Source organism: Fistularia commersonii, unplaced genomic scaffold (assembly GCF_037954325.1).
Source record: "Fistularia commersonii isolate RoL2024-O1a breed Wild unplaced genomic scaffold, RoL_Fcom_v1.0 HiC_scaffold_58, whole genome shotgun sequence".
NCBI classification, from domain to species: Eukaryota; Metazoa; Chordata; class Actinopteri; order Syngnathiformes; family Fistulariidae; genus Fistularia; species Fistularia commersonii.
In genome coordinates, this window is record NW_028234016.1 from 417501 (window position 1) to 425000 (window position 7500).

Consider the following 7500-nt stretch of genomic DNA (forward strand, 5'->3'; position numbering starts at 1 on the left):
AGGGTAAGGGGTCCTGTCCCTCTCCCCCCCTCCTCGCCGCCTCTGAGAAGAGAAACATCTCCTCCACTCCTCCGCTCCTCCGCTGCGGAACCAGGTATTACCGATCCGCCGGACTCAGGCGAATTGCAGAAAGGGGTTTTGCCGTCCTCCGCTCCTCCGCTCCTCCGTTTCGGGCCCTGGAACTCCCGAACCGCTGGACACAAGCGAATCACGGTCCGGGCTTCTGCTCTCCTCCGCTCCTCACCTCATCCGCTCCAGGCCCTGGTACTCCGTGTCCGCGGGAACCCCCCCCAACCCACAAAAACAAACTCTCACACACACACAAACACACGCACACACACACACACACACACACACACAAACACACAAACACACACAGACACACCTGAACTCATCATAGCTGTGCTAATAGCATTGGCCGAAACGTTTCCACAACCAAACCAACATTAGCTCATCCACTCATTCACATATGTGTGTGCCCAGAGGTCCGGGAGCTCCAGTCATAAGTCCGGGTGATCTATGTCCGGAGAAGGCTCACATTAGCCGCTCTAAGGGGTCCTGCTGCCCCCCAGCTTCCCGGCCTTTGAGAAGAGACACATAACTCCGCTCTTCCGCTTCTCCGCTATGGGCCCTGGTACTCCCGATCCTCCGAACTCAGGTGAATTGCGTGACGTGCTTCTGCTCTACTATAAGCCCCTACACACTTCGAACACGGCTGTTATCACCCTGTTACTGCATTTCAATGACACCCATTTGCTTTCGATCTCAGTGTCTGCCACCGTACGGAAAAAGCGGGGGGGTGGGGGGTGGGGGGGCATAAGCGCATTCGTGCTGTAAGTAATCAGAAGTTAATAGTGTTAACGGTTTGCGAGAAATTTTTAATGCTAGACAAAAAAAGAAAATTAAAAGGATATAATTAAATAAATAGATAGAAAAATAAAATTAAAAACGAAAAAAAAAAAATTGTGAGGGGAATATAACATGTAATTAAGTTGGCGGTTCACAGGGAATCTCAGACATCAAACTGTTTTTAATTGAACATAAATAGTACACCCAAATATACAAATGTACAAATAAACATAGCAAGGTAGAACTGAATGTCAATGAAACAACCAGGCATGAGGAAGCAACGGACATGAGGACATTTGTTCTGTATGTAATGAGAAGTTAATAGTGTTACAGGTTTGTGAGAAATTTACAGTGCTAGACAAAAAACGAAATTAAAAGGAAATAATTAGATAAATAGATAGACAAATGAAATTAAAACCAAAAAAAAAAAATGCAAGGGGAATACGACATGTAATTAAGTTGGCGATTCACAAGGAATCTCAGACATCAAACTGTATATTTTTTGTTGTTTATATATAAACATATATAAACAAACATATATTGTTTGTTGTTTATTTTTGGGATATATTGAGGAATATTTAATGGAAAGGAGTCACAATCGCTTTTTGACAATGTCGAAGTGTATACGTGGCTATAGAATTTAAAGTTTTCATTAGAAATTATAGCCTCATCTGTAATTTCCTTGTTGTTAAGACGGGCTTAGCTTTGCTCCGCTCCTCCTCTCCTCCGCTCCTCCGCTCTTCCGCTCCGGGCCCTGGAACTCCCGATCCGCGGGACTTCGGTGAATTCCGGGCCAGTTTTTTGCTCTTCTGCTCTCCTCCCCTCCTCCGCTTCTTCGCTCCCCCGCTTTGGACCCTGGAACTCTTGAACAGGGCCGGGCTTCTGCCCTCCGCCTCTCCTCTGCTCATCCGCTCCAGGCCCTGGCACTCCCTGTGATCCAGTCATTCGCATGTGCGTGCCCGGAGGTCCGGGAGCTCCACTCAAACGTCCGGGGGGGATAAGGGTAAGGGGTCCTGCCCCCCCCCCCCCTCGCCGCATCTGAGAAGAGAAACATCTCCTCCACTCCTCCGCTCATCCGCTGCGGAACCAGGTACTACCGATCCGCCGGACTCAGGCGAATTGCAGAAAGGGGTTTTGCTGTCCTCCGCTCCTCCGCTCCTCCGCTCCTCCGCTCCTCCGCTCCTCCGCTCCTCCGCTCCTCCGTTTCGGGCCCTGGAACTCCCGAGCCGCTGGACACAAGCGAATCACGGTCCGGGCTTCTGCTCTCCTCCGCTCCTCACCTCATCCGCTCCAGGCCCTGGTACTCCGTGTCCGCGGGAACCCCCCCCAACCCACAAAAACAAACTCTCACACACACACAAACACACGCACACACACACACACACACACACACACACAGACACACCTGAACTCATCATCGCTGTGCTGATAGCATTGGCCGAAACGTATCCACAACCAAACCAACATTAGCTCATCCAGTCATTCACATATGTGTGTGCCCAGAGGTCCGGGAGCTCCAGTCATAACTCCGGGTGATCTCTGTCCGGAGTAGGCTCACCTTAGCCGGTCTAAGGGGTCCTGCTGCCCCCCAGCTTCCCCGCCTTTGAGAAGAGACACATAACTCCGCTCTTCCGCTTCTCCGCTATGGGCCCTGGTACTCCCGATCCTCCGAACTCAGGTGAATTGCGTGACGTGCTTCTGCTCTCCTATAAGCCCCTACACACTTCGAACACGGCTGTTATCACCCTGTTACTGCATTTCAATGACACCCATTTGCTTTCGATCTCAGTGTCTGCCTCCGTACGGAAAAAGCGGGATGGGTGGGGGGGCATAAGCGCAATCGTGCTGTAAGTAATCAGAAGTTAATAGTGTTAACGGTTTGCGAGAAATTTTTAATGCTAGACAAAAAAAGAAAATTAGAAGGATATAATTAAATAAATAGATAGAAAAATAAAATTAAAAACGAAAAAAAAAAATTGTGAGGGGAATATAACATGTAATTAAGTTGGCGGTTCACAAGGAATCTCAGACATCAAACTGTTTTTAATTGAACATAAATAGTACACCCAAATATACAAATGTACAAATAAACATAGCAAGGTAGAACTGAATGTCAATGAAACAACCAGGGATGAGGAAGCAACGGACATCAGGACATTTGTTCTGTATGTAATGAGAAGTTAATAGTGTTACAGGTTTGTGAGAAATTTACAGTGCGAGACAAAAAAAGAAATTAAAAGGAAGTAATTAAATCAATAGATAGACAAATAAGAAATTAAAACGAAAAAAAAAAAAAAAAATTGCAAGGGGAATGTAACATGTAATCAAGTTGTTTTTTTTTTTTTGTTTTTTTTTTTTTACCAAAAAAAAAAGGAACCTCGGACATGGGTAACTATATTTTTTAGTTTTTGGATTTTTCCATAAGTTTTAAGGATTTTTTTTTTTTTTTTTTTATATTTCAAAATCGTTTATGAAGACATTAAAATTTGGGGAGCATTTTTGCATTCTGTTCTTGTGAATGAAGAACTTGGCCAGGCCTAAAAGAACATTGACACAGAGTTCATCTGTTATGTTGCTTATAAGTAAACAGAATGTTATATCATCTTTTGAGAAGGAAACTGGTGACGATGGAATGAGAAGGAGAAAAAATATATGGTCAGTGGTTTCAATGTTGTCTTCACAAAATGTACAAATATTATCTTCAAAATTAAAGCGTACCCTCGATAATTCCTTAGATGGGTAGATGTCAGTCATAATTTTGAAGTGGGTCTCTTTTGCCTTGGGGGTATGGGTAGAGTCAGATACATAGTTCGCAGCGTGGCAATCGATTCCTCATCAAATTTATTTAAAATATCCTTTTTTTTTTTTTTGACGTCCAGGGAATAAGTTTCCTGTGAAACATTTCCTAATAAAGGAGTTGCTGCGCTTTCTGTCCACAATTGAGATTCCCTGGAGTGATAGTCGGGGTAACTGTGGTTGTACGGTTCGGTGCGTCATTATATTTTTGGTCAGGAATACAAATTGTCGAGGCAGTGCGTTTCGTAACTTTAGCAACTCTAATATGGGAGGCTTGAATCTGTGTGTAGTACAGAACTGCTCATTGTCCAGAGGACTGCCAGTGTCATCCATCAAGTCAATTATTGACCATATACCTTTCTCAAAGCATTCCTTGTAAAACAGAGGTTTGTTGCCATGCAGTACATATCGATTGTTCCAAACTATTATACTGTGTGGTGAGAAATTGTGTACGTATATCATTTTCCAGTATAATAATATTTGTTTATGGAACTCTGAACATTTGACAGGAATCTTGTTGATATCCAAGTCAGAGATAAGCAGAAGACTCAGGCCGCCGACTTTGTTGAATAAGTAGTTTGGAGTACAATACCAGAAAGAACGATGAGGTTTGATCCAGGATTTCAACCAGTTCACCTTCAATGTCCCATTCAAGCAGTCCGACTCTATCACTTTCAGCCCTCCTTCACTTGTTTCTTTCACCATATGTGATTTTTCTTAGATGGTGTGGTCTGTTCCTCCAGATAAAGTTGAAATTGATTTGGTTAACAGATTTTACGAGTTGATTTGGAGCAGCATTGGAATACGCTGGGTATATACATCTGGATAAACACATCCATTTTAGTCAAATATATCCGGCCTAATATTGATAAATCTCTCTGGAGCCATATATTAGAATTAAGCTTTACTTTGATTCAGTTTAGATTCAATGTTCCTGGATTGATTTAACGTTTGGTCCTTGGATAGGAAAATGCTCAAGTATTTTATTTCTGATTTCATAGAAACATCGCTGATTTCCTTTAGTGGCGAGTCATGCAGCGCAAGAAGTTTGCATTTCTTTAAGTTTAATGACAATCCTGAAGCCTTGGAGAATGTTTTGGTTTTTTTCAGCACTTATTGGGACTTGATGTTCATTTTTCAAAACTAAGGTTGTGTCATCTGCCAGCAGGCTAATAACAATTTCTGTCCCCAACATTACTTCTGTCCCACACGTATACACACACACACACACACACACACACACACACACACACACACACACACACACCTTAATTCCACTCTTTTATATACGCATGTCTGGAGTTCCGGGAGCTCGTTCTCAACGTTCTGGGGATAATCATAGCTGTGCTGATAGCATTGGCCGAAACGTATCCACAACCAAACCAACATTAGCTCATCCACTCATTCACATATGTGTGTGCCCAGAGGTCCGGGAGCTCCAGTCATAAGTCCGGGTGATCTATGTCCGGAGAAGACTCACATTAGCCGGTCTAAGGGGTCCTGCTGCCCCCCAGTTTCCCCGCCTTTGAGAAGAGACACATAACTCCGCTCTTCCGCTTCTCCGCTATGGGCCCTGGTACTCCCGATCCTCCGAACTCAGGTGAATTGCGTGACGTGCTTCTGCTCTCCTATAAGCCCCTACACACTTCGAACACGGCTGTTATCACCCTGTTACTGCATTTCAATGACACCCATTTGCTTTCGATCTCAGTGTCTGCCTCCGTACGGAAAAAGCGGGATGGGTGGGGGGGCATAAGCGCATTCGTGGTGTAAGTAATCAGAAGTTAATAGTGTTAACGGTTTGCGAGAAATTTTTAATGCTAGACAAAAAAAGAAAATTAGAAGGATATAATTAAATAAATAGATAGAAAAATAAAATTAAAAACGAAAAAAAAAAATTGTGAGGGGAATATAACATGTAATTAAGTTGGCGGTTCACAAGGAATCTCAGACATCAAACTGTTTTTAATTGAACATAAATAGTACACCCAAATATACAAATGTACAAATAAACATAGCAAGGTAGAACTGAATGTCAATGAAACAACCAGGGATGAGGAAGCAACGGACATCAGGACATTTGTTCTGTATGTAATGAGAAGTTAATAGTGTTACAGGTTTGTGAGAAATTTACAGTGCGAGACAAAAAAAGAAATTAAAAGGAAGTAATTAAATCAATAGATAGACAAATAAGAAATTAAAACGAAAAAAAAAAAAAAAAAATTGCAAGGGGAATGTAACATGTAATCAAGTTGTTTTTTTTTTTTTGTTTTTTTTTTTTTACCAAAAAAAAAAGGAACCTCGGACATGGGTAACTATATTTTTTAGTTTTTGGATTTTTCCATAAGTTTTAAGGATTTTTTTTTTTTTTTTTTTATATTTCAAAATCGTTTATGAAGACATTAAAATTTGGGGAGCATTTTTGCATTCTGTTCTTGTGAATGAAGAACTTGGCCAGGCCTAAAAGAACATTGACACAGAGTTCATCTGTTATGTTGCTTATAAGTAAACAGAATGTTATATCATCTTTTGAGAAGGAAACTGGTGACGATGGAATGAGAAGGAGAAAAAATATATGGTCAGTGGTTTCAATGTTGTCTTCACAAAATGTACAAATATTATCTTCAAAATTAAAGCGTACCCTCGATAATTCCTTAGATGGGTAGATGTCAGTCATAATTTTGAAGTGGGTCTCTTTTGCCTTGGGGGTATGGGTAGAGTCAGATACATGGTTCGCAGCGTGGCAATCGATTCCTCATCAAATTTATTTAAAATATCCTTTTTTTTTTTTTTTGACGTCCAGGGAATAAGTTTCCTGTGAAACATTTCCTAATAAAGGAGTTGCCGCGCTTTCTGTCCACAATTGAGATTCCCTGGAGTGATAGTCGGGGTAACTGTGGTTGTACGGTTCGGTGCGTCATTATATTTTTGGTCAGGAATACAAATTGTCGAGGCAGTGCGTTTCGTAACTTTAGCAACTCTAATATGGGAGGCTTGAATCTGTGTGTAGTACAGAACTGCTCATTGTCCAGAGGACTGCCAGTGTCATCCATCAAGTCAATTATCGACCATATACCTTTCTCAAAGCATTCCTTGTAAAACAGAGGTTTGTTGCCATGCAGTACATATCGATTGTTCCAAACTATTATACTGTGTGGTGAGAAATTGTGTACGTATATCATTTTCCAGTATAATAATATTTGTTTATGGAACTCTGAACATTTGACAGGAATCTTGTTGATATCCAAGTCAGAGATAAGCAGAAGACTCAGGCCGCCGACTTTGTTGAATAAGTAGTTTGGAGTACAATACCAGAAAGAACGATGAGGTTTGATCCAGGATTTCAACCAGTTCACCTTCAATGTCCCATTCAAGCAGTCCGACTCTATCACTTTCAGCCCTCCTTCACTTGTTTCTTTCACCATATGTGATTTTTCTTAGATGGTGTGGTCTGTTCCTCCAGATAAAGTTGAAATTGATTTGGTTAACAGATTTTACGAGTTGATTTGGAGCAGCATTGGAATACGCTGGGTATATACATCTGGATAAACACATCCATTTTAGTCAAATATATCCGGCCTAATATTGATAAATCTCTCTGGAGCCATATATTAGAATTAAGCTTTACTTTGATTCAGTTTAGATTCAATGTTCCTGGATTGATTTAACGTTTGGTCCTTGGATAGGAAAATGCTCAAGTATTTTATTTCTGATTTCATGGAAACATCGCTGATTTCCTTTAGTGGCGAGTCATGCAGCGCAAGAAGTTTGCATTTCTTTAAGTTTAATGACAATCCTGAAGCCTTGGAGAATGTTTTGGTTGTTTTCGGCACTTATTGGGACTTGATGTTCATT